Source organism: Tachyglossus aculeatus, chromosome 11, assembly GCF_015852505.1.
Source record: "Tachyglossus aculeatus isolate mTacAcu1 chromosome 11, mTacAcu1.pri, whole genome shotgun sequence".
Classification (NCBI taxonomy): Eukaryota; Metazoa; Chordata; class Mammalia; order Monotremata; family Tachyglossidae; genus Tachyglossus; species Tachyglossus aculeatus.
The window spans coordinates 21,070,587-21,097,649 of record NC_052076.1 but is presented as its reverse complement, the minus strand read 5'-3'; the positions used below and the strand labels follow the sequence as shown (position 1 = coordinate 21,097,649).

At 47.6% G+C, this 27,063-nt stretch overlaps 1 protein-coding gene across 3 annotated transcripts in view; it reads right to left on the bottom strand.

The window, feature by feature from the left end:
• LOC119935193 (sushi, von Willebrand factor type A, EGF and pentraxin domain-containing protein 1-like) overlaps positions 1-27,063 on the bottom strand; it is a 99,252-nt gene that overhangs the window by 67,257 nt on the left and 4,932 nt on the right. For all 3 annotated transcript variants that reach the window (XM_038754848.1, XM_038754849.1, XM_038754850.1), the window contains exon 2: positions 14,254-14,382. The gene's annotated coding sequence lies outside the window, so the exon portion shown is untranslated. The remainder of the gene's footprint in view (positions 1-14,253; positions 14,383-27,063) is intronic.

Genomic DNA, 27,063 nt, shown 5'->3' with positions numbered 1-27,063 from the left:
CTCACCCCCTCCTACCTCACCTCCCTTCTCTCCTTCTACAGCCCAGCCCACACCCTCTGCTCCTCTGCCGCTAACCTCCTCACTGTACCTCGTTCTCACCTGTCCCACCATCGACCCCTGGCCCACGTCCTTGCCCTGGCCTGGAATGACCTCCCTCCACACAGCCGCCAAGCAAGCTCTCTTCCTCCCTTCAAAGTCCTACAGAGAGCTCAGCTCCTCCAGGAGGCCTTCCCAGACTGAGCCCCCTTTTTCCTCTCCTCCTCCCCATCCCCCCACCCAACTCCTTCTCCTCCCCACAGCACTTGTATATATTTGTACAGATTTATTACTCTATTTATTTTACTTGCACATATTTACTATTTTATTTATTTTGTTAATGATGTGCATATAGCTATAATGCTATTTGTTCTGATGACTTTGACACCTGTCCACATGTTTTGTTTTGTTGTCTGTCTCCTTCTTCTAGACTGTGAGCTCGTTGTTGGGTAGGGACCGTCCCTATATCTTGCCGACTGGTACTTCCCAAGCACTTAGTACAGTGCTCTGCACACAGTAAGCGCTCAATAAATACAATTGAATGAATGAATCTGGATCACATCACAAGACTTACAGCTCAAAGTCATGCCTCCCTTTTCCCAGGTTCCACACCCTCAGCTCAGAAAGTCCTGGGACTTCATAATATAAGGTTTGCAGAGATTGGGTCAGGTAATTCTATAAAGTGCCACTGACTGGGTTCATCTCAAGCACTTAGTAGAGTGCTAAGTGCTTAGTACAGTGCTCTGCACACAGTAAGTGCTCAATAAATACGATTGAATGAATGAATCTCAAAGGACTAAACTTCATTAACATTTTGTAGAAGAAAGTTCACCAAACTATCTTGGAACCTAGGCAACATTTCTTGGATCTGCCCCTTTACTCTATACAAACTAGCTGTTACCATACTGACACAGGCTCTAGGCAAATCATAGTTACGCTATTGCATCAGCTTCCTTGCTGGTCTCCCAGCCTTCAGCCAACACTAGCACCTAGGAATTTATTTATACACAAACTCAGCACCCTTGCATTTATATGTATTCAATTTTATAGTCAATCATTTATTTTTACTGTAAATATTTATGCTTGTGTCCCCGATTACCCATTAGAGTGTAAGCTTTTTGTGGGAAGGGGACTTATCACTTTTCAATTCTGCACTTCTCAGACAACCTAGCACAGTGCACTGGACCAAGTTGGCACTCAATAAATACTAGTACTACTTCTACTACTATTACTTAGGACTAGAAGTTAGGAGACCTGGGGTTTGATCCCAGCTCTTCTTCTGACTCTCTTTTGCCTTTGTGCAAATACTCTAATCTTTCTGGGCCTTGGTTTCTTCATCTATAAATGGGAATAAGATATCTGCTCTCCCTACCTCTTAAGAGGATGATACCAATGAGGGCTAGGTCCTGTGTTTGATCTGATCGCCTCTAGCTACTTCAGCATTAGTACATAGACAGCAGTTAATAAATACCATCATTATATTGCCCCACTAATCAATCAATGGTATTTATTGAGAGCTTACTGTGTACAGGACACTGTACTCATTGCTTGGTAGAGTACAGTACAACAGAGTTGGCAGATATGGTCCCTGCCCATAAAGAGCCAAAAATAATTGGATGCCATTGTGCTGTCAAGGTTCAGGAGAATTCTCAAGGTTTCCTTTTCGCCAAGTGCAGAGAGAGCCACTGGGTATCTTCTCACAGGAGGTTGCCCCAGAACAAGAGTGGGCATCTTATCAGCTCAGTTCTCTCTTTCCCTGACCAAGAGAGACATCCTATGCCCAACCCAGGCATCATGTGACTGGGGGTTAGAAAATGGGCACACTATTGGTGCAAACTTCCTTCTCCTTCTTAATAGGGACCTGAGCTGGGATTTTGTCCTTTAGGAGAAGGCACAGAGGACCCATGTCTCACCTTTGGGGGACAGCTGGCACCCCAGGACCCCTCACCATGCTGCATAACAACTTTTCCTGCTGGTGCCATCCATTCATGCAGATAGCTCTTTCCTCACCCCCAGTACTTGCTTTGCCCGCTGGCATCCTTGGAAGATCCAGGTGGACATGGGAAGGGCAGGGGTGGCCAGGGGAGGTAGAAGGAATACCACAGTGGGGGCAATAATGTCCCAAGCAAGGAAAGAGAACAGGAGGCAAATCACAGGGATGTCTATTGCCTACCCTTGAAGTAGGTAGCTAACGGTAAAGTGGTTCATGGGTGCAGGATGCAACAACTTGTTGGTAGCAGGAACAAAGTAGGGGTAGGGAGGTGATGTCCCAACCCCGCCTTAAGTCTTCTTAGAGAGAACCTAAACCCCTCTTTCAGCTTCCTCACTATGCTCCTGCCAGTTTCCAATAACCTAAGGTTCCAATTTAATGATTGAGCTGTCAGAGCCACCTAAAGAGGTACACAACAAGCATGCAGACTACCTAAGCTATATTTCAGTGGATTACTCGCATCCAGGACTCCCCTGATGTTCCTTCACTCAGTTGAAGGAATTAATTTATGGCACTATTATAAATCACATTCTCTGATTCCTGCTGATATGAGATACATCTTTTTACTGGTTCCTGACTACAGGATCTGAAACTTTATTAAAATCATTCCCAAAAGAATGCTTCTGAAAAATTAAAATCCTTTTTTGTTCCCAGGTCCTCTGCCCCTGCTCTGGGAGGGGATTTAGAGATGGAACTGCCACTTCTTTACACCCACAGCCACATCAGTTCCTCAAGGCACAAAGCTGTGGAGGGGACAGAGAGGAGATGTAGGGAGACCCTGGGAGAGGTAGATACTGGGATCACTAGCACCATTCCCCAGCTGGTCATACCTACAGGCCAGGGAGCTCTAGAAGCAGGAGATTTATTTTTTATTTAGGGCAGCAGTAACAGTAGCTCTTTGGCTCCTTCCCTTCCCCCACTCTACAGCTCTGAGAGTAGCTGCAGCAGCAGCAGCAGCAGGAGCATCAGCTCTCCACAATTGGCTGGGAGACCCCCTGTTGAGCAGCCCAGACTGGGGTCCCCTGATGCAGGGGTCAATTCCAGGTTAACCCACACACATTTTGGTTTCAGAGGATGCATCAACATGTTGGTAGCAGGAACACGAAATTATCCTAGGTTCTTTCTTCCCCAACTTCCCCAGCAGTAAGTATTGCCTTCCTCTTCCCCAGCTCCTCCTCCTGTTTGCCAGATGAGGTGAGTTAGTAATCCAATATGAGAGACTGATTGTTCCAAAGACATTTGAGAATGTTGCCTGCTCTGTCAACTTGAAGGATTTTGTCTGAACAATATGCCATAGAGAAAAATGGGCAACCCTCTCATGGAGCCTCAGACTTTCATGCAGGGTATGATTTACTTTCTAAAATACCCTTGGCACAGGGCTCAGATTTGAGGCAGACATTTCTGTCATTTTCCTCAGACAGTTTAACCCAGCACTTACCACTTCATGGTGTTTGTACCTGGAATCTTATGTTTTGGTACTGCAAACTTCTAAGGGAGATTGTTTATAGTTCAGGGTTTCATTTAACCCAAAGAAGCCCCTCTCCTCCCTGGAACCCTTGGTCCTGGGACTGAGGACTACCCCCTTCCCAGACCTCTCTGGACTTACACTGTGCTGATCCTTGGATTCTTTACGAGTCCACCCAATCATCTAGAGGATTCTAGGTGATTGGTGAACTAGTAGTCACTGAGTGAAAGAATGATGTCACAGACACTCTGGTCTGTTTGCCACTCATCTCAGTGGCATTCACTGGGTAAGAGCCTATTGATGATTATATTGACAATAATAATTACCATAAAAATATTATAATTATGTTTTAAGCACTTACTATGTGCCAAGCACCATGCCATGGCTGGGGTATAGACAATACAGGCAGAATAAAATGCAATCAGAACCATTACAATACTGATTCCATCCAGGCAGCACTCTTTGGATTCACCCAATCCTACAGCCCACCTACCATTAGGATGATATTAACACGGCCACTGACTGCCCTCCTATATATTGGACAAAGAAGCATATGATTATTCTGACCATGCAGCCTACCCTGACGATGCCAAAGCCACCATTTTGCAGAAATATGCTGGTTTAGGGTAATCATGGGTTTTTTTCTGAGGGAGAGTCCCAGAATGCCCCTCTTTCTCCTGAGCCTCCTTGGGCTTCTTCCCAACTTAGTGTGAACTTTGGTAGAGCATCTGAGGTGTGAATCCCAGAAGCAAGAGCTGTGGCAGTGGTAGGATTGATGCTGAAAAATAAAATCCCAGATAAAAGGTGCCCAGTGTGATATTCCTTCTGGGCAGAAGACAGACAAGTTGACCCTCACATATTGGCCTTCAGGGTAGGCAGGTGATAGGTTACTGTCATTTCATCTCTGTTTCCATTCCATTAGGACCCCAGTTCAAATTGAACAAATACAGAAACACAAGAGAGAATGAAATGAAATTTTAAAAATGATTCAATAAAATTATACTGTCCTGAGGGAAGGGGGATCAATCAATCAATCAATCAATAGTATTTATTGAGCACTTACTGTGTGCACAGCACTGTACTAAGCGCTTGGGAAGTACAAGTTGGCAACATATAGAGACGGTCCCTACCCAACAGTGGGCTCACAGTCTAGAAGGGGGAGACAGAGAACAAAACCAAACATATCAACAAAATAAAATAAATACAATAGATATGTACAAGTAAAATAAATAAATACATAAATAGAGTAATAAATATGTACAAACATATATACATATATACAGGTGCTGTGGGGAAGGGAGGGAGGTAAGACAGGGAAATGGAGAGGGGGACGAGGGGGAGAGGAAGGAGGGCGCTCATTCTGGGAAGGCCTCCTGGAGGAGGTGAGCTCTCAGTAAGGCCTTGAAGGGAGGAAGAGAGCTAGCTTGGCAGATAGGTAGAGGGAGGGCATTCCAGGCCAGGGGGATGACGTGGGCTGGGGGTCGACGGCGGGACAGGCGAGAACGAGGCACAGTGAGGAGATTAGCAGCAGAGGAGCGCAGGGTGCGGGCTTGGCTTGTAGAAGGAGAGAAGGGAGGTGAGGTAGGAGGGGGTGAGGTGATGGAGAGCCTTGAAGCCGAGGGTGAGGAGTTTCTGCCTGATGCGCAGATTGACTGGTAGCCACTGGAGATTTTTGAGGAGGGGAGTAATATGCCCAGAGCATTTCTGGACAAAGACAATCCGGGCAGCAGCATGAAGTATGGATCCATACATCATATCCATCTTGTTGCTAAATCCTAACCTATATTTTTTCCACAATGTTTCCCAGATCTGCCCTTTCTCTCCATTTGATTAGCCACCTCCCTGGCCCAATCCTTTGCCATATCCTGAGTACTATATCCACCTCCTAACTGGTCTCTCTACCTCCAACCTCTCCCCTCTCCATTCTATATTTCACTCTGCTTCCTGAATCATCCTTTTAAAATGTCATTTTGAACTCATCTCTCTACTCTTCAAACACTTCCAATAGTTTTTGCATCCAACAGAAACTCCTGACCAGTGGTTTTCAGGCAATTCATTCACTCTCTCCTCTTATCGATCCACTCTTCTTCCACTATCTATTACACCCCAGATCACACTCTCCTTCCCACCCAAATTCAACTTTTCTCCTCCCTAATTCTCCTACTACAACTGAGCCTGCATACCTCACTCCTCTAATGCTAACCTTGTCACTGTACCTCAGTCTCGTCTATCTCACCAACAACCTTTCACTCACATCCCACTTCTGCCCTGGAACGCCCTTCCTTCTCAAATCTGATAGAATATTACTTCCCCTTCAAAGCCTTATTGAAGGCACTTCTCCTCCAAGAGGCCTTCCCTGAGTAAACCCTCCATTCCTCTTCTCCCACTCCCTTCTGAGTAGCCCTGAATTGCTCCCTTTATTCATCCCCCCTTCTAGGCCCACAACACTTATATTTGTATCTGTAATTCATTTATTTATTCATTCAATTCTATTTATTGAGTGCTTACTGTGTGCAGAGCACTAACGTCTGTCTCCTCTTCTAGACTGTAAGCTGGTTGGGAGCAGGGAATGTGTCTGTTTATTGTTATAATGTACTTTCCCAAGTGCTTAGTACAGTACTCTGCACACAGTAAGCACTAAATAAATACGATGGACTGATTGACTGACTGTGTTTCATTCTCTATTCTGCCAACTATGACTCCGGCGTCTACCCTTCCTCTTGCCTGGAACTCACATTCATACCTTTATACTCTTCTACTTCCCTAAATGTAATTTGTTTATGTTCTGCTTCCCCTGCTAGACTGCATGCTCCTTGAGATCAGGGATCATGTCCTCTAACTCTTTTGTATTCTCCCACATATTCAGTATAGTGCTCAAAAGTGTTATTGATAATGATTATGAGGAGGCATGGTCACCTGGGAAAAGAAAAATTGATTGCAGAAAGCCTTCTGGAGGAGGTAGGATTTCAGAAGGATTTTGAAGTGGTCTGGGGGTTTTTAAGGGAGACAGAGTTAGAGTTAGGGGACATGATCCCTGACCTCAAGGACCATGTAGTTTAGCAGGGGAAGAAAAGAATATAAATCAATTACATTTAGGGAAGTAGAAGAGTATAAAGGTATGAATGTAAGTGCCACAGAGGCAGTGGTAACCTATGGGCTTAGGTATCCAGAAGGCAGACATGGAAGGTAAGGGATATAGGTTGGGGGGAGACTAAAGATTCCTTAGGGAAGGCCTCAGGGAGACTTTGGAGATGGGAAGAGCAGGATCTGCTGGAGGTGAAGGGTAGTGAAGGTAGAAGGACTTTCAGACAATGGTGAGGATTAGCAGCAGAAGGATGAGAATGAGGCACAGTTCCACAAGTGTAAAACATACTAAAGCCAATTGGATGGCCTGGCTCTTTAAAGATTTACACACTCATGAGTGAGACCTTGCCCTAAGACTTTACTGTCATCATGAGCCATCCTCAAGCAAATAATGGAAATAATTTATTTCTTATCTCAGCACTTCTGCACCATCTTAGCACTTTTGCACTCGCTATTTTGCACTCATTGCACTTTTGAACATGTCGTTTTACATACTAAATTGTTTGAGCACTTCTTCCTCTGTCCCTAAATTATTTTATGTCTTTTCCCAGCCATACTGTAAGCTCCTTGTGGGCATGGATTTTGTCTTCTTCTTCTTTTATACTCTCCCAAGTGCCTAGCACATTGCTAGGCACACAGTAGGGGCTCAGTAAATACAGCTGATGGATGTGTTTGGCATATGCCTGCCTGCATGGACTTTTACAGTCTCCTTTCAGGGCCCCTGAGAGTTTCAGTAAGATGTTATCATTCATCCCGTGAAACTTATTCTTTCTCAGTATTTTTCTTTGCTTTTCCACTTTCTCAGTGTCACTCACCCCAGCGCTCCCAGACTTTTTCCCCAAAACCATAAGGCCTAGGTCAGGGAGGGACCCAAAATTAGTGGAATGAAGTTGGCTATGACTAGACCCCAAGATCAAGCTGTCAACTTCATCTCCCCCTTATGATCAGCAAGAAAATCAATTTTCTGTGTTGAATTCCTGAGTCTACTTTCCTAATCCGAGGTAGAATCAGGGTCTGATTTCTGAGGCCCTGATTCTTTATTTCTGTGCTTGCTGTTGGGTGTTTGATTCTCAGCTCCTGTCTTTCCCTGCCCTGCACAGTACCCCCATGGGATGTAGTTCTATAGCCTGGCTCATTTAAGGTGCTTGTGTGTCTGTTAATGTTATTCCAGATTTTACTGCTTGCTGGGAGCTATCCTCTCCACCCCCACAGATGGACTGTCAGGGGGACCCTGTCCCATTGGACACTTCTGTCCTCAGGGAACAGCACACCCCATCCCTTGCCCTCCTGGCTCCTTCATGTCCCACGCACAGGCTGCAGGATGCCAGACCTGCCCCGGGGGCCGTTACTACATTCGAGGATGGGAGTCTCAGGTTTGCCCAAGAGGTAAGGTTCCTGTCTGCCTGCCTGTCTGTCTGCAAATGGGCAGACTAAGAGCTGCCCTGAACCCTCAATGAAGGGAAGACCATCTCTGCCATCTTCTTGCTTCCGTGTATTCCTCAGTCCTTCCTCTGCTTTCTCCAAACTGATATGGGCAGGGAGGGGTACCACTCAAGGAGTTTCAGAAGAACACTCAATCAATCAATCAATGGCATTTACTCCTCTGTAATGAGAGGGGACTGGATATGAACAATCACCCCTTTCCAGGCCCACAAGCTGCTAAACCTGGGAGGAATCTGAATATTCTGAGCTGATCCTGGGTCCTAACTTTGGAGGTCTCTACAAGCCTCCTCTTCTAACTTTGGAGGGCTCTTTAGCACCCTCTTCTTCTTCTTCTGGTCCCAGTCTTGACTCAGATTTCATTCCCAGGTTTCTAGTGCCCCAAATGCACAGGTGTGGACTGGTGTCCCTGTCCCCCCAGGACCTACAGTACGGTGTCAGGGCTGAAAAGCAGAGCAGAATGCCGGGCCTGTGATAGCAAGTTCTGCTTGGAGGCCAACTCCACGGACGTGACTGGAGAATGCTGGGGTGGCTACTTCTGCCTCAGGGGATCGAAATGGCCAAACCCTCAGTCTGACCTGGAAGGTGCTAAGGCTTTTCTTCCTTCAGACCAAACCACCTTAGCTTCTCCCACTCCCTACTGTGTCACTCTTGATATTTTAATTTCCCCCTTTATTCACCCTCAGTCCCACAGTACTGATGTTTATATTTGTCATTTATTTATTTATATTAATGTCTGCCCCCCCTCCCCCGCCCAACCCAGGTTGTAAACTTGTGAGCAGGGAATCTTTCTACCAACTCTGTTATATTATACTCTCCCAAGTGCTTAGTATGGTGCTCTATAAAAAGTGCATAATAAATATGATTGATTGACTGATACAGACCAATGTGAAAATGTGGGGGCCAAATTGGAGTCCTAGATTCTCCCAAATATTAACGGAGAAGGGCCCCCATAAACATTTTCCTGCCAAGGGAAAGAAGGGAAAAGAGCTGTTTCTGAATCATTCTAGTCAGTCTAATCTAAATCAGTATTTATTGAGTGCTTACAGGGGGCAGAGCACTGTACTAAGCACTTAGGGTAGTAAAATACCACAGAGTTGGCAGATACAATTCCTGCCCACAAGAGTAATATTCTCCAAACCTGGAGGGTCTCAGGGAGAAGCACAGTCTTGAGAAGGGAACAGTTCTGGGTTTCAGCCCTTCTGGCCCTCTTCCCAGCACTAGTCAGATTGAATAGGGGTTAGGCCTCGGGGATCTCATTTGTGCCTAGGCATAATGCCAGCTTACTGGGGAACTGGGGCTCAGAACCTAGTCTAAGGGAATGACTGCTTTTTCCAGATTCTAGTTGACATGTGGGGAAGTGGGCAGCTCATTCCCTCTTTTTCCCAGTATTTGGATCTATTTCTTATATTCTGGTACCAGGTGGGGCCGGTGCTTGCCCTCAAGGTCACTATTGTCCCAGAGGCACTGTCTTGCCCAATCCTTGTCCTGCTGGTACTTTCAGCAAAGATGTCCGGCTGAGTTTGGAGGTAAGCAGATACTCTACGCAGAAAAGACTGTGAGAAGGGAGATCTCGCAAACCACTCAGAACAGTGGTTCTCCTTTGGAAATCTGGCTTGACCTATGGAACAGTCTCCAGCTGCCCTCTGACAATAGACAGAAGTTGTGTTCTTCTCTAGGAGTATAGAGTATACCCTTCATGGGGAGACTCAGATTACAACATAACTGGCCCAGGGGGTACCTGGGGCAATCATCCACCTGGAATCAGGGAATCCATTCCAAACAGCGTGGTAAGAGGTTGGTGGTGGCTAGGAGGGAAGCTGGGTTCTCACACAAAGCTGAATCCTAATTGTCTCAGCTGACTTTCACTGGAACTGCTCCACAAGTGAAGTAAAGATAAGTATAGTAATAATAATAATTATGATAATAATAATAATGGCATTTGTTAAGTGCTTACTATGTGTCGAGCACCGTTCTAAACACTGGGATAGATACAAGGTTATCATATTGTCCCACGTGGGGCTCACAGTCTTACTCAGTACTCAGAAAGCATCTTCAGTAAGCTCTCATGTCATGTTCTTGTTCATATTACCATTTCAGTTCATGTTAGAATCTCATGTTGATCTCTCCCAGATCTTCATTCAGAAGTGGGCAGTACCCAAGATCCCTGTGGAGGGGCACTAGCCAGACCACCAGACAGAAGCTTGGTTGAATTTAGATGGATTCCACATTTCAGCAAATGGTTACTCTGTAGTCTTGAATGAAGGGCCCAGGAACAGGAAATGAAGAGTGAAGTGTTACTATGGGAGGTGTGATATCAGATTTCAAATGGAATTTAAGAACCAGTCTTGAAACCAGAGCAATGCAAGATATGGATTTAGACTCTTGGTGACAGACAGTATAGACAGAACCTCAGACTAGGTTCTGCTCCACCACTGTAATGTGGGAGCTTGGAGAAGCTCCTTCCCCTTGCAGGGCTCAGTTTCTCCATCTTTTTTTTAAGGATCCTATTGCTCTCTCAGTATCCCATAGTAAAGAGGAGAATTGTTGATTTGGGGGGGGGGGGGGTGCGCGCGCGAGCGCGTGCCTGAAGAAAGGGTCTGGAGAAAGGGTCTGGGGTATTTAAATGCTGAATACTGTTACATTCCACAGGCTGACTGTTCTCCTTGCCCTCCAGGTCATTACTGCAATTCAACTGGCCTTGTGACACCAACTGGACACTGCAGTGAAGGCTCCTTCTGCCTGGGGGGTGATCCCTCATTCCCATCCACCCCACCAGGGGCCAGACTGGGGGGCCATGTCCCACAGGTAACATGCCAGTCAGCTCTGCCCCCTGGGTTCTGGGTTTGGGAGGTGGTGGGGGGTTCTGAGCAGACAGCATTCTGGGGAGGCAAGCATAAAAGCAGTATTCTGTCTCCTCCTTTTTGGTTTCCTGATAATAACAATTATAATAACAGTATTTGTTAAACCCTTACGATGTAACAGGCACTGTTCCAAGCACTGGGGTAGATACAAGATAATTGGGATGGGCACAGTCCCTGTCCCACATAGGGCTTACAGTCTTAAACCTCATTTTACAGATGAGGGAACTGAGGCACAGATAAGTGAAGGGACTTGCTCAAGGTCACACAGCAGACAAATGGCAGAGCCAGGATTAGAACCTGGGACTTCTGATTCCCAGGCCTGTGCTCTATTGACTAGGCCAGGCTGCTTCCTAGGCTAGGCCTTTCCCACTTCTTCCAGACAGACCTAAAGGAATTCAGATTAGTGCTGGTCACTCAGATCTTTGCTATCTGTTTCCTCCCTAGGACACTTCTGCCCCCAGGGCACTGGGACCCTTCAGGCCTGCTCTGCAGGGACCTACAACTCTCTTCCTGCCCAGGCCAGCTGTGTGCTGTGTCCTCCAGGGTAAGTGTGATGAGGCAAACTCCCCTGTTCTCCTTTGGTTTTCCCTCTACCTTTCATTGACCTAGCTTAGCCTGTTGAACTGGAGGCAGAAGTTGTACTCTGTCTAGAAATGTGCCCTGGTGGGGAGATCCACATTACAATGTCACCATCCTGGCGGGGAACTAGGGCAATAGTCTACCTGGAATCAGGGAACACCTTCCAAATTAATATGGCTCCATTCAAGCAATGTGCCTTAACTGTCCTGCCCAGAGAGATGTCTGCCCTGATCCTTTAAGAAGGGGATAACCCCCTCAACTCCCAACATATACCTTGACAGGGTGTGCTAACATGTCCCAAACCCTAAATCTAAGGTCAGGAAATTCCTTCTAATATTTTCATATTTTCCTAAATCCTTCCACTGCAGTGTAAGTCTATGGGTGGTCTGGCCTTCAGAGGAGATGAAGAAGCTTACTATCACCCAGGCAACCCTTCTTCCCATCCTGAAAGATTGGTCTTGAGTCTACTACTGGAGCCTCCTCTCAGGCTCCAACCTATTGGCAGAATAACAATGGGCCTATTTGGGTAGTGAAAGCCTGGTGCACATCCTTGCTTGGGAGGGAGGGACCTTAAGAGAATGATGCTCCATCTGAACCTTAATGTCCTCTTTCTCTTTCTCTGATAGTTTCCTCTGTCCTGCAAATGCCTCCTCTTTCATTGGACATGAGTGTCCTGCTGGGCACTACTGCCCTTCTGCCACTGCCTCAGCCACCCAGTCCCCATGTCCCCGAGGAACTTACAATCCTCAAAGAGGGAGGAGCCTCTTGAATGACTGTGCTCCCTGTGACCCAGGTAAAAGAGATGGAGAAACTGAGGCCTGAAATGGGAAAAGTCCAGCCTAGAACCCCTGGCCCTGCTACCCCAACTCATAAGTGCCAGTCCATTTCCTCACCCAAAGATCCAAACTGTTCTGAAAGACGTTGGGCCAACCTGCTAATGCTTAGAGTCAAAGCATTCCCTTCTTTCCTTCTACAAAGGGAAAGAAGTCCCTTCTTTCTTTCCACAGCCCAGCCCGCACCCTCCGCTCCTCTGCCACTAACCTCCTCACCGTGCCTCGTTCTCGCCTGTCCCGCCGTCGATCCCCGGCCCACGTCCTCCCCCTGGCCTGGAATGCCCTCCCTCCACATATCCGCCAAGCTAGCTCTCTTCCTCCCTTCAAAGCCCTACTGAAAGCTCACCTCCTCCAGGAAGCCTTCCCAGACTGAGCCTCCTCCCTCTCCCCCTACCTCCCTCCCCATCCACCCGCCTTACCTCCTTCCCCTCTCCACAGCACCTGTATATATGTATATATGTTTGTACATCATCAATCGTATTTATTGAGCGCTTACTATGTGCAGAGCACTGTACTAAGCGCTTGGGAAGTACAAATTGGCAACATAACATGTATATATGTTTGTACATATTTATTACTCTATTTTACTTGTACATATTTATTCTATTTATTTTGTTAATATGTTTTGTTTTCTGGTCTGTCTCCCCCTTCTAGACTGTGAGCCCGCTGTTGGGTAGAGACTGTCTCTATACGTTGCCAACTTGTACTTCCCAAGTGCTTAGTACAGTGCTCTGCACACAGTAAGCGCTCAATAAATACAATTGAATGAATGAATGAATGAAAGCATCATGGAGTTGGAAGGGACAGCAAATTATCTGCGCAAAACTAATACTTTAACCAACCCAGAAATTTTCTTGCCCTCACCTTTTCATAATATACTCTCAAAATTCTCCCTGATCCCCTGAGAATGAACATCAGAAACTCAAAACTCATAGGGTTAGGAAACTCTTTGTAAACTTTAATCCCAAGTCTTCATTGCAATATCTAACCAAAGCCCCTCTGGCTGCAGGGGGAGCCCATTCTTTCTTGTCTTGATCTCAGAGGAAGGGGAAAGTGGCCACTCCCTATCTCCCTTGGCCCAAGAATCCCACTTAATCAACTGTGTCTATTTTCTGAGGGAGGACTCAGAGACCCTAAGGTCTGGGTCAAGGAATAGCTCTTCCCAGCTCTTCCCTCCTCCCACCACCTACAGGCTCCTACTGCTCAGCTGAAGGCCTGGTGGTGCCATCGGGGCCCTGTGATGCTGGATTCTACTGCACAGGGGGAGCCTTAGCCCCTAACCCTATTGGCGGGGTAATTGGGAGCCCCTGTCCCCCCGGTCATGTCTGCCCTCAAGGCAGCCCAACTCCCTCCCCATGTCTCCCAGGTGAGTCGGAAGTTTTTCTCTCTGCATAAATATTTCTCTGCCATTATTTCTGAAGCCAAGGCCTCTTACAGCCCCGGTTCTTTTCCTGCTCATCAGCTCTAACAGCCCCCAGTTTGCTGGCCCGAGGTAACCTTTGGAAAAGGTTGGGTTTTAGGGCTGAGGGTGGGGTGGAGCAAAAGGAGAACAGAGTAATCCTTGGCCAGATAGGGTCCATTACCTCCAACCTCACTGCCCTTTACTCATTCCTCTGTGGTCTCTGTCTTGTGGATCCTCCAGGCTCTTTCTTGGCCTTCCCTGGAGCCCTCGCTGTCAATGAATGCCAGCCGTGTCCAGCGGGCTTGTTCTGCTCCCGCCGAGGTCTGGATTACCCAGAAGCAAAGTGTGAGGGAGGCTGGTTTTGCCCAGAAGGGTCAGTGTTAGGGCATAATCCAGGGAAGACATGGATAACCTCTCAAGAGGCATTTCACCTACAAGAGCAGGCTGACCTTATGGCCAAATGTAATTGGGACAGTCATGCATTTATGAAGGTATTCCAGGCCATCTTGGAACAATATGCAAATATGCCAGAATATCCCATTCACCTACTTTGCACTAACCTGCAGAGGTTCAAATCCAAGCTGGAATGTGCTTAGTACACCCTTAAGTTTGGTCCCACAGCATTCTGGGATTTGGAATACTGGAGGAATACTGGGGGCTTTTTCCACTCTCCCTGCTCTTGTGGACACCTGTTGGGAAAAGGAAGGTGGGAAAGCTTAGGGTGAAGCCCTGATATCAGATTTTCCAAAAAGTCAAATCGGAGGTGGGTGGCTTACCACTGGAGAGAGGTGGAGAGTCTCAGGAGACAATACATCATTTTGGTTTTGTTCCCTAGATGCTCTCTGCCCTGCTGGTCATTACTGCCCCCCTGGCAGCCCAGAGCCCCAGCTCTGCCCTCCTGGACAGTATCAAAATGAGCCTGGGCTAAACCTGTGCAAGACTTGTCCAGCAGGAAAGTAAGAGGATGAATTCACTAGCCCCAGCTCTTCCCTCTTTCCCACCACCTGCAAGCCCAGAATGTAGAACTGGGCACCCCTTTCTGTGCCTGGGAATCTACTCCTTTTCCCTTGCTCTTTCTCGCATACGTCAAACACTTAGCATATCCTACCTCTTGTACTGCATCAGCCTCTTTGCTGACCACCCTGCCTTCAATCTCTCCAGTCCATACTTCATTTTGCTGCCTCGATCATTTTCCTTAAAAAAAGCTCAGTGCACATCTCCCCACTTCTCAAAATCCTCTAATGGTCGACCATCCATCTCCACATCAAACATAAACTCCTCACCTTTGGCTTTAAGGCACTGGATCGACTCTCTCCACCTCCTACTCACTGTGAGATCCCCCCTCACTGATCTTCTACTACACAACCCAGTCTGGTCCCACTTTGGTCCTCACTGTACCTCGATCTCATCTATCTCACCACCAACCCCTCTAATTGGCCTAGCACTCCCTCCCACTTGATATGTAGCAGACCACCACTCTCCCCATTTTCAAAGCCCTTCTGAAATCACATCTCCATGAAAACTTCTTTCTCAAACCCCACACTTCCCCACCTATTCTCCCTCATTTCTCCATTATCTCTGCACTTGAATCGGTACTTAAGCACTTTGTCATTTATCCCACCCTTAGTCCTACAACACTTATGAACATATCCTATGCTCTGCTGCTTCCCAATCTGTAATTTATTGTAATGTCTGTCTCCCCCACTAGATTGTAAACTCCTTGGGGACGCGGATCATGTCTACCAACTCTATTGTACTGTACTTTTTGAAATGCTTAGTACAGTGCTCTGTGCACAGTAGGCATTCAATTGATACCATTGACTGATTGATCCTAATCCTATCCTATCCTAATACTCCTCGACCTCTCAGCTGCCTTCGACACTGTGGAAAACCCCCTTCTCCTCAACACGCTATCTGACCTTGGCTTCACAGACTCCGCCCTCTCCTGGTTCTCCTCTTATCTCTCCGGTCGCTCATTCTCAGTCTCTTTTGCAGGCTCCTCCTCCCCCTCCCATCCCCTTACTGTGAGGGTACCCCAAGATTCAGTGCTTGGTCCCCTTCTGTTCTCAATCTACACGCACTCCCTTGGTGACCTCATTCGCTCCCATGGCTTCAACTATGATCTCCACGCTGATGACACCCAGATCTACATCTCTGCCCCTGCTCTCTCCCCCTCTCTCCAGGCTCGCATCTCCTCCTGCCTTCAGGACATCTCCATCTGGATGTCTGCCCGCCACCTAAAACTCAACATGTCCAAGACTGAACTCCTTGTCTTCCCTCCCAAACCCTGCCCTCTCCCTGACTTTCCCGTCTCTGTTGACGGCGCTACCAACCTTCCCGTCTCACAAGCCCGCAACCTTGGTGTCATCCTTGACTCCACTCTCTCATTCACCCCTCACATCCACGCCGTCACCAAAACCTGCCGGTCTCAGCTCCGCAACATTGCCAAGATCCGCCTTTCCTCTCCAACCATACCGCTACCCTGCTCGTTCAAGTTCTCATCCTATCCCGTCTGGACTACTGCATCACACTTCTCTCTGATCTCCCATCCTCGTGCCTCTCCCCACTTTAATCCATACTTCATGCTGCTGCCCAGATTGTCTTTGTCCAGAAACGCTCTGGGCATGTTACTCCCCGCCTCAAAAATCTCCAGGGGCTACCAATCAATCTGCGCATCAGGCAGAAACTCCTCACCCTGGGCTTCAAGGCTCTCCATCACCTCGCCCCCTCCTACCTCACCTCCCTTCTCTCCTTCTCCAGCCCACCCCGCACCCTCCGCTCCTCTGCCGCTAATCTCCTCACCGTGCCTCGTTCTCGCCTGTCCTGCCATCGACCCCCGGCCCATGCCATCCCCCGGGCCTGGAATGCCCTCCCTCTGCCCATCCGCCAAGCTAGCTCTCTTCCTCCCTTCAAGGCCCTACTGAGAGCTCACCTCCTCCAGGAGGCCTTCCCAGACTGAGCCCCTTCCTTCTCTCCCCCTCGTTCCCCTCTCCATCCCCCCCATCTTACCTCCTTCCCTTCCCCACAGCACCTGTATATATGTATATATGTTTGTACATATTTATTACTCTACTTATTTATTTTACTTGTACATACCTATTCTATTTATTTTATTTTGTTAGTATGTTTGGTTTTGTTCTCTGTCTCCCCCTTTGAGACTGTGAGCCCACTGTTGGGTAGGGACTGTATATGTTGCCAACTTGTACTTCCCAAGTGCTTAGTACAGTGCTCTGCACACAGTAAGTGCTCAATAAATACTATTGATTGATTGATTGATTGATGTCATACCACTGACATCCAAGAGTTTCAGATGGAAGACATAAGGGTGAGGGGTTTGCCCTTTTTATCCAGCCCAACGCAGTTGCCCCCAGTCCCCTTCATTAGGCTTGGGGACTGTGGCAACACTTATTAATTGGATGACAAAGGAGGGAACGTTGTCCCCAGGGAATTACTAAGAGCCTGTCCCCTTATGTCTGAAGCATCACTTTGCCTTGCATCACTAAGGTCTGTCTCTCCAGAGTACGGCTCCAGTCTCCAGAGGGATTTCTTCAGCCTGAGGGGAACAAGCCAGAGGACTGGCCGGCAGGTTTCTACTGCCCAGCGGGCACCCTATTCCCCACGCAGTACCCCTGCCCTGCAGGTACTTTCAGGAGCCAGTCTGGGGGCACCCGCTCTGAGGATTGCCAGCCTTGCCCTGAAGGGCAGTTCTGTTCAAACTCAGGTATCTCAAGGGGCACTGAACATATTCCTTGGGCCTATTCATTTATGTGATATACATAATAACTCACACTTGACTTCAAGGATACACATGTATGGCCACAGCAACATCAGTACAAATAATCTGTTCATTCAGACACCCAAATACACTATTAGAACATGGAGTGTGTCCAACCTGATTAGCTTTTATCTACCCCAACACTTAGTAGAGTGCCTGGCACACAGTAAGCACTTGACAAATACTAAAAATTTTTTTAAAAGTCAGTGAGGTTTTCTTCCTGAGTGATCAAGTCTATGAACCAACCCACACTCCCTGCTGGTCATGTAGATTGCTTACAGTTGCCAGGGAGTGATGCACCCCGGTATTCTAAAGAGAGGGCCCATCAAGTTGGTCAGCAAGTTTTATTGAGTGTTGAGGACCGCTTGTCCTAAAGAAGATCTAGTCTTCTCACAGGTCTTGTCTGCTAGGGCTGACTGCAGAACCCCCGGGGGACCCGCTAAGCACAGGACCTTCTCTGCCTCAACGATTCTGGCAAGCCTGAGGGTTTTAGTCAGCATCCTTCGAATCTGAGAAAATCCCAGGCTGTCTTGGACCAACCTAGAGAAGATCTGGGATCTCCAGGGAAGTCTCAGTTTAGCCCAGTCCAACTCCAGTCCTTAAAACTGCAGGGTTTGAAAGAATGCCATCTCTACTTTTATCCACTTTTATAGAGCCCCACTGCTAGTAGACCCCTTCACTAGATCCAGAAGTGCTGGCCCCTACTTGGGAGGGAGGAGAGAGCAGGGAAATCCAGGCTTCATCAGATTTTGGTCACCTCTCATTTCCAGTTTCGATTCAGATACCACCCCTGCTGTTGGCCCCCATCAAACCTGGACTTTTGCTCCCCGCCTCCTTGCAGATGCTGGGAAAATCTCTCCAGATGGACCATGCTCTGTTGGCTACTACTGTCCTCTTAGCCAGGCCTCAGCCACCCCTGTCTCTTTCCTCTGCCCAGCCGGCTTCTACTGCCCTAAGGGATCCCCCAGTCCACTGGCATGTGAGAGAGGAACCTATCAGCACCAAAAAGGCAGAGGATCATGTGAGCTCTGTCCAGAAGGATTCTACTGTGAAGCATCTGGCAAAGGTAGGATTCCTTGAGATAAATGGGAGAGGGGAAAGCGCAATTCTAAGAAAGTGTGTTCTGAGCCCCAGAGTACATATTTAGTACTGTACAAATGATGCAAAAAGATACTATCCCCGCTGTATAGGAACCCACAGTATATGATTTGAATCTTACTAGACTGGCATGGTAGATGTGGGAGGTGGCAGGCAGGGAAGGGGAAAGGATGATTAGGAGTTGAGCTGTCTTGGAGGATTTTTCAACCCCACAAGTAGAGTGAAAGCCCTAAATGTACAGAGTGAGGAGCTCAGAGGGGCTAAAGTCCAGAAAAAATTAAGTTCTTAGTCAAACGACCATTTTCCTAGTGAAAGAGCAAATACTGGATGTCAGATGACCCTGGTTCTGTGTCCAATCTGATTATCACATGTCTACCCCAGAGCTTAACACTGTGCTTTGCTGCATGGAAAGAACTGAATAAATTCCATGTTGAATTTTACAATTAATCATTCATTCATTCAATTGTATTTACTGAGTGCTTACTGTGTGCAGAGCACTGTATTAAGCACTTGGAAAGAATAATTCAGCAACAAATAGAGTCAATCCCTACCCAACAACAGGCTCACAATCTAGAAAGGGGGAAACAGACAACAAAACATAACAAAGCAAGTAAACAGGCATCAATAACATCAATATAAATAAATATAATCACAGCTACATACCTCATTAATAATATAAATAATAAATATGTACATATATATATCTATATAAGTGCTGTGGGGTGGAGAAGGGGGTAGAGCAGAGGGAGGGAGTCAGGGCGATGGGGAGGGGAGGAGGAGCAGAAGAAAAGGGGGGCTTAGTCTGGAAATGCCTCCTGGAGGAGGTGACCTTTCAGTAGGGCTTTGAAGGGGGAAAGTGTGCTAGTATGGTGGATGTGAGGAGGGAGTACATTCGAGGCCAGAGGTGGGACATGGGCCAGGAGTTGACAGTGGGACAGGCAAGAACGAGGCACAGTGAGAAAGCTAGCAGCAGAGGAGCGGAGTCTGCGGTTGGGCTGTAGAAGGAGAGAAGGGATGTAAGGTAGGAGGGGACAAGGGGATGGAGAGCTTTGAAGCCAATAGTGAGGAGTTTTTGCTTGATATGAGTTGATAGGCAACCACTGGAGTTTTCTGAGGAGGTGGGGGGGGGGGTGACATGCCCAGAGTGTTTCTGTAGAAAGATAATCTGGGCAGCAGGGTGAAGTACAGACTGAAGTGAGAAGAGACAGAAGGTTGGGAGATCAGAAAGGATACTGATGCAGTAATCCAGTCGGGATATGATTAGTGGTTGTACTAACAAGGTAGCAGTTTGAATGGAGAGGAAAGGGGGAATCTTGATAATATTGTGAAGGTGAGACCGGCAGGTTTTGGTGACAGATTGGCTATCGGTCCTCTCCTGGTTCTCCTCTTATCTCTCTGGCCATTCACTCTCAGTCTCTTTTGCAGGCTCCTCCTCCCCCTCCCATCCCCTTACTGTAGGGGTTCCTCAAGTTTCAGTTCTTGGTCCCCTTCTGTTCTCGATCTACACTCACTCCCTCGGTGATCTCATTCGCTCCCACGGCTTCAACTATCATCTCTACGCTGATGACACCCAAATCTACATCTCTGCCCCTGCTCTCTCTCCCTCCCTCCAGGCTCGCATCTCCTCCTGCCTTCAGGACATCTCCATCTGGATGTCTGCCCGCCACCTAAAACTCAACATGTCCAACACTGAACTCCTTGTCTTCCCTCCCAAACCCTGCCCTCTCCCTGACTTTCCCATCACTGTTGACGGCATTACCATTCTTCCCGTATCACAAGCCCGCAACCTTGGTGTCATCCTTGACTCCGCCCTCTCGTTCACCCCTCACATCCACGCCATCACCAAAACCTGCCGGTCTTACCTCCGCAACATTGCCAAGATCCGCCCTTTCCTCTCCATTCAAACTCTAGCTCTCTTCCTCCCTTCAAGGCCCTACTGAGAGCTCACCTCCTCCAGGAGGCCTTCCCAGACTGAGCCCCCTCCTTCCTTTTCCCTCCTCCCCCTCCCCATCGCCCCCGCCTTACCTCCTTCCCCTCCCCACGGCACCTGTACATGTGTATATATGTTTGTACATATTTATTACTCTAGTTATTCATTTATTCATTTTATTTGTACATATTTATTCTATTTATTTTATTTTGTTAATATCTTTTGTTTTGTTCTCTGTCTCCCCCTTCCAGACTGTGAGCCCACTGTTGGGTAGGGACCATCTCTATATGTTGCCAACTTGTACTTCCCAAGTGCTTAGTACAGTGCTCTGCACACAGTAAGCGCTCAATAAGTACGACTGAATGAATGAACAGTGTCAAAGGCAGCTGAGTATTAATCCATTGGGTTCAAAGCAGTCCTTGTCCCCTCCTACCTCAACTTGCTACTCTCTTAATACAATCCAGCCCGCATATTTGCTCCTCTATTGCTAGTTTTCTCACTGTACTTCAATCTCTTCTACCTCACCACCGACCTCTTGCCCACATCTTGCCTCTGACCTGGAATGCCCTCCCTCCTCATATCTGACAGACAATTACTCTCCCCCTCAACAAAGCCTTATTGAAGGCACATCTCCTCCAAGAAGCCTTCTCTAAGCCCTCTTTTCCTTTTCTTCAACTCTCTTCTGTGTCACCCTGACTTATTCCCTTTATTCATCCCCCATCCCAGCCCCACAGAACCTATATATAATCTGTAATTTATTTGTATAAACAAATACAAGCCCCCTAATATTGCTAAACAGATTCGATGTGCAGATTATTAATTATGGGCCAACAGCTCTGACCCATTTTGTCCTAAGGCTGCACCAGTGACTTCACCTTACTTTTGTGTGTCTGACCAGGTGGAACTTTCTGACCCCTCTGCAGTGGGAAATGACATCTGCCCTCCTGGTTATTTCTGCCCCAGTGGGACCAGCTCACCCACTCCCTGCCCTCTTGGATCTTATTCCCCTTCTCTGGGCCTGGCTTCAGAGGGCCAATGTCAACCATGCCCCCCAGGCCACTACTGCAACCTCTCCGGGAGAGCAGACCTGTCCCAGGTGGGACTCTATAATGCAGGGTAAGGACCCCAGCTCCCTGCCCTTCATAACCTGATATCTGGCTGAGCACCCTGTGAGTTCAGATTGCAGCTCTTTTTTAGGTTCAGCCTCCAGCTAAGAATGAGTTGCAGGGCTTCTCTCTCCCCAGCCACATCACTTCCAGAGGGTGGGCTCACATTTTAGGGAGGGGAGGAGGGGTAACCAGAGTGACACAAGTCGCTGAGAAAATTATCAATGGTTATTTTTTCCTTACCCGTCTTTTCTATGATCTTATGTGCTGCCAGCAGGTGGCACAGCCATCAATCGATCAATCAATCATATTTATTGAGAGCTTACTGTGTGCAGAGCACTGTACTAAGTGCTTGGGAAATACAAGTTGGCAACATACAGAGATGGTCCCTACCCAACAGTGGGCTCACAGCCTAGAAATCCATCAATGAAGTGCATCCTCTGGACTCCTTCAGTGCCTCAGGGAAACTGGCACAGTGTACAAAGCTAGAAAGAGAAATGAACCAGATGGCCAAGTTGCTTCTGGTGGATTTTCTCTAACCACAGGAAGTTAAATGCCCTCTCCATAGTTTCCAACTTTAGAGAGAGAGAGAAAGAGAAAGAGAGAGAGAGAGAGAGAGAGAGAGAGAGAGAGAGAGAGAGAGTGTGTGTGTGTGTGTGTGTGTGTGTGTGTGTGTAATCAGACTGGAGATAGTAGAGTCTGGTTGGCAAAGAAAGGACTACTGCCAGGTCAACCTGAGAGGCAAAGTAGGGGTAATACCAATCCCAGTCCTTTTTCAGATTCCTGGACTGAGTTTCAGTTTCCTGGATTCTGAGTCTTTTTCATCTCCCTTCCTCAGGTATGTTTGCCTGGAAGGCAATGCTGTCCCCTCCCCTTCTGACAGACGTCATGGTTACCAGCGTCCCAGGGGCTTCCACTGTTCCCAGGGGACCCGGATGGAGCTTCCCTGTGAGCCTGGCACCTTCAGCCCAATGCCCGGGGCCAGCACCTGCCTGCCTTGCCCAGCGGGCACTGCCTGTAGTCATACTGCTACCATATATCCAACTAACTGCCCCAAAGGTAAACAAGCCCTCATCTCCTCTTCCCCCTGTCCACAAATCTTGGGACCATGGGTCACCGTCCCCCAGGCATATTCTCCCATCGCCTCTCCACGATGGGGTTGGGGCAGCTACTGGGGTTAATAATCTGGACTGATGACTATAGATCAGGCCTGGTGGTCATACTGACTGGCCTCCATTTCCCCATCTATAAAATGGAAAGAAACATTCCTATTTCCTCTATCCCAGGGGAAAGTGAGGTGGATGGGAATTGTCCAGAGCCAAGAGAACCAAGGGGTTTTGATATAGGAACTTTTATTATGAATGGGGACCAAAAGTTCTTTATACCTGATCCCTCAGTGCTTTCTCCTTGTTTCAGAATCCCACCAAGAAGTCAGGATGGTCTCCCTGCTCCCATTGCTCTTTTCTTTCTTCTAGGAGGTCTCTCTCCATCTCCCTAGCTTTCCTTCCCTGCACTGTCCTCCCGAGCCAATCACTCTGATGTGGGCAGGGATTGTTGCTGTATTGTACTTTCCCAAGTGCACATTAAGCGCTCAATAAATATGATTGAATGAATGAATCTGGGAGGAGGTTTAAGGATTGAGATATGACAGTGGTTGGATCCTTGTCCCAAGCATTTCTGAATCCTGGGGTTTAGGGAACGTCCCGTTCTCTTTCTCAGGTTGCACGGGCAGCCAGGCAAGATACCTTTCTAGTGTGGTTAGAAGCAACAGTGCTGCTTCTAGGGCAATGCTAGCCCTGGGGAAAGGACTGAGAATACGTTGGGCTGAGAGAGAGGAGTGACATTCATTCATTTATTCAATCATATTTATTGAGCACTTACTGTGTGCAGAGCACTGTACTAAGCGCTGGGAAGTACAAATCAGCAACATATAGAGACAGTCCCTAATAATAATAATGCTGGTATTTGTTAAGCACTTACTATGTGTCAAGCACTGTTCTAAACACTGGAGTAGATACAGAGTAATCAGGTTGTAATCAGAATTACAATCAGATTACAGAATGACTGTATGACTGCAGTAATCAGGGCTCACACTCTTAATCCCCATTTTACAGATAAAGTAACTGAGGCACCGAGAAGTTAAGTGACTTGCCCAAAATCACACAGCTGACAAGTGGCAGAAGTGGGATTAGAACCCACGACCTCTGACTCCTAAACCCAGGCTCTTTCCACTAAGCCACACAGCTTCTCTAGCAGCAACGGGCTCAGTCTAGAAGGGGGAGATAGACAAAAAGAAAATCAAACAAGTAGACAGGTGTCAATACCAACAGAATAAATAGAATTATAGCTATATACACATCATTAATAAAATAATAGAGTAATAAATATGTACAAATTTACACAAGTGCTTTGGGGAGGGGAAGGGACAACCTGATCACCTTGTATCCCCCCAGCATTTAGAACAGTGCTTTGCACATAGTAAGCGCTTAACAAATATCATTATTATAATTATTATTATTATTAAGGGAGAAGGGCAGAGGGAGGGGGAATGGGGAGGGGAGGAGAAGGAGGAGAGGAAAAAGGGGCGGCTCAGTCTTGGACGGCCTCCTGGAGGAGGTGAGCTCTCAGTAGGGGCTTTGAAGGGAGGAAGAGAGCTAGTTTGGTGGATATGTGGAGGGAGGGCATTCCAGGCATTCCAGGTAGGACACCAGGTGTTGACGGTGGGAGAGGTGAGAATGAGGCATAATGAGGAGGTTAGTGGCAGAGGAGTGGAGTGTGCGGGCTGGGCTGTAGAAGGAGAGAAGGGAGGTGAGGTAGGAGGGGGCAAGGTGATGGAGAGCTTTGCAGCCAAGCGTGAGGAGTTTTTGCTTGATTCGAAAGTTGAAAGGCAATCACTGGAGATTTTTGAGGAGGGGAGTGACATGTCCAGAGCGTTTCTGTATAAAGATAATCCAGGCAACAGAGTGAAGTATACACTGAAGTGGGGGGAGACAGGAGGATTGGAGATCAGAAAGGAGGCCAATGTAGTAGCCCAGTCAGGATAGGATGAGAGATTGAACCAGCAAGGTAGCAGTTTGGATTAAGAGGAAAGGGCAGATCTTGGCGATGTTGTGGAGGTGAGACCAGCAGGTTTTGATGATGGATTGGATGTGTGGGGGTAAATGAGAGAGTGGAGTCAAGGATAATAATAATAATAATGATAATAATAATGATTTCAACCGTATTTATTGAGCGCTTACTGTGTGTAAAGCACTGTACTAAGCTTAAGTGTTCACTATGTGCAAAGCACTGTTCTAAGCACTGGGGAAGTTACAAGGTGATCAGGTTGTCCCACGGGGGGCTCACAGTCTTAATCCCCATTTTACAGATGAGGTAACAGGCACAGAGAAGTTAAGTGACTTGCCCAAAGTCACACAGCTGACTAGTGGCTGAGCTGGGATTTGAACCCATGAACTCCGACTCCAAAGCCTGGGCTCTTTCCACTGAGCCACGCTGCTTCTCTAGCAACAATGGGCTCACAGTCTAGAATGCCACCAAGGTTGCAGGCTTGTGAGACGGGAAGGATGGTAGTGCCATCTACAGTGATGGGAAAGTCAGGGAGAGGACAGGGTTTGGGAGGGAAGATAAGGAGCTCAGTCTTGGACATGTTGAATTTTAGATGGCAGACAGACATCCAGATGGAGACGTCCTGAAGGCAGGAGGAGATACAAGCCTGGAGGGATGCTGAGAGAACAGGGGTGGTAGAATTGGTAGAATTGGTTGTCATCCAACTAGAGATGATAGTTGAAGCCGTGGGAGCGAATGAGTTCACCAAGGGAGTGAGTGTAGATGGAGAACAGAAGGGGACCAAGAACTGACCCGTGAGGAACCTCTACAGTAACTGGATGGGAGGTAGAGGAGGAACTGCAAAGGAGACCGAGAATGAATGGCCACAGACATAAGAGGAGAACCAGAAGAGGATGGAGTCTGTGAAGCCAAGGTTGGATAGCATGCTGAGGAGAAGGGGATGGCCCTCAGAAGGCAGCTGAGAAGTAGGGGAGGATTAGGATAGAGTAGGAGCCATTGGATTTGACAAGAAGGTGGTCACTGGTGACCTTTGAGAAGGTAGTTTCGGTGGAGCGTCAGGGGACGGAAGCCAGATTGGAGGGGGTCTAGGAGAGAGTTGGAGTTGAGGAATTCGAGGCAGTGCATGTAGGTGACTCATTCTAGGAGTTTGGAAAGGAAGGGTAGGAGGGAAATAGGGCAATAAACAGAAGGGGGGCAGTGGGGTCAAGAAAGGGTTTTTTAGGATGAGGGAGACGTGGGCATTTTTGAAGGAAGAGGAGAAGGAACCAATGGAGAGCGGGCGGTTGAAGATGGAAGTTAAGGATTGGAGAAGGGAAGGGGTGGGAGTTTTCATAAGATGAGAGGGAATGGGGTCCGAAGCACAGGTGGATGGGGTGGCACTTGAGAGGAGGGAGGAGACCTCATCTGAAGATACTGCTGGGGTGGATGGGAAAGTAGCAGAGAAGGTTGGGGGTGGGTTTGGAGAAATGGGAGGGGTGACTTTGGAGAGCTCAGACCTGGTGGTGTTAATTTTACTAATGAAGTAGGTGGCCAGATCATTGGGGGTGAGGGATGGAGGAGGGGGAGGAACAGGAGGCCTGAGAAGGGAGTAAAATGCCTGGAACTGCTGATGAGGGTGATGGGCATGGGTGTCAATCATCATCATCATCAATCGTATTTATTGAGCGCTTACTATGTGCAGAGCACTGTACTAAGTGCTTGGGAAGTACAAATTGGCAACATACAGAGACAGTCCCTACCCAACAGTGGACTCACAGTCTAAAAGGATGAGACAGAGAACAAAACCAAACATACTAACAAAATAAAATAAATAGAATAGATATGTACAAATAAAATAAAGAGTAAAAAATATGTACAAACATATATACATATGTACAGGTGCTGTGGGGAAGGGAAGGAGGTAATAGCAATAGTAGTCCCTTAATTCATCCCCCCTCCCAGCCCCACCACACTTACGTTCATATCTGCGATTTATTTATTTGTATTAATGTCTGTCTCCCCCTCTAGACTGTAAGATTGTTGTGGGCTGGGAATATGCCTGTTATATTGTTATACTGTACCCTCCCAAGCGCTTAGTACAGTGCTCTGCCCACATTATACGTACAACCTACGCATCAGGCAAAAACTCCTCACCCTGGGCTTCAAGGCTGTCCATCACCTCGCCCCCTCCTACCTCACCTCCCTTCTCTCCTTCTACTGCCCAGCCCGCACCCTCCGCTCCTCCGCCGCTAATCTCCTCACCGTACCTCGTTCTCCCCTGTCCCGCCATCGACCCCCAGCCCACGTCATCCCCCTGGCCTGGAATGCCCTCCCTCTACCAATCCGCCAAGCTAGCTCTCTTCCTCCCTTCAAAGCCCTACTGAGAGCTCACCTCCTCCAGGCCTTCCCAGACTGA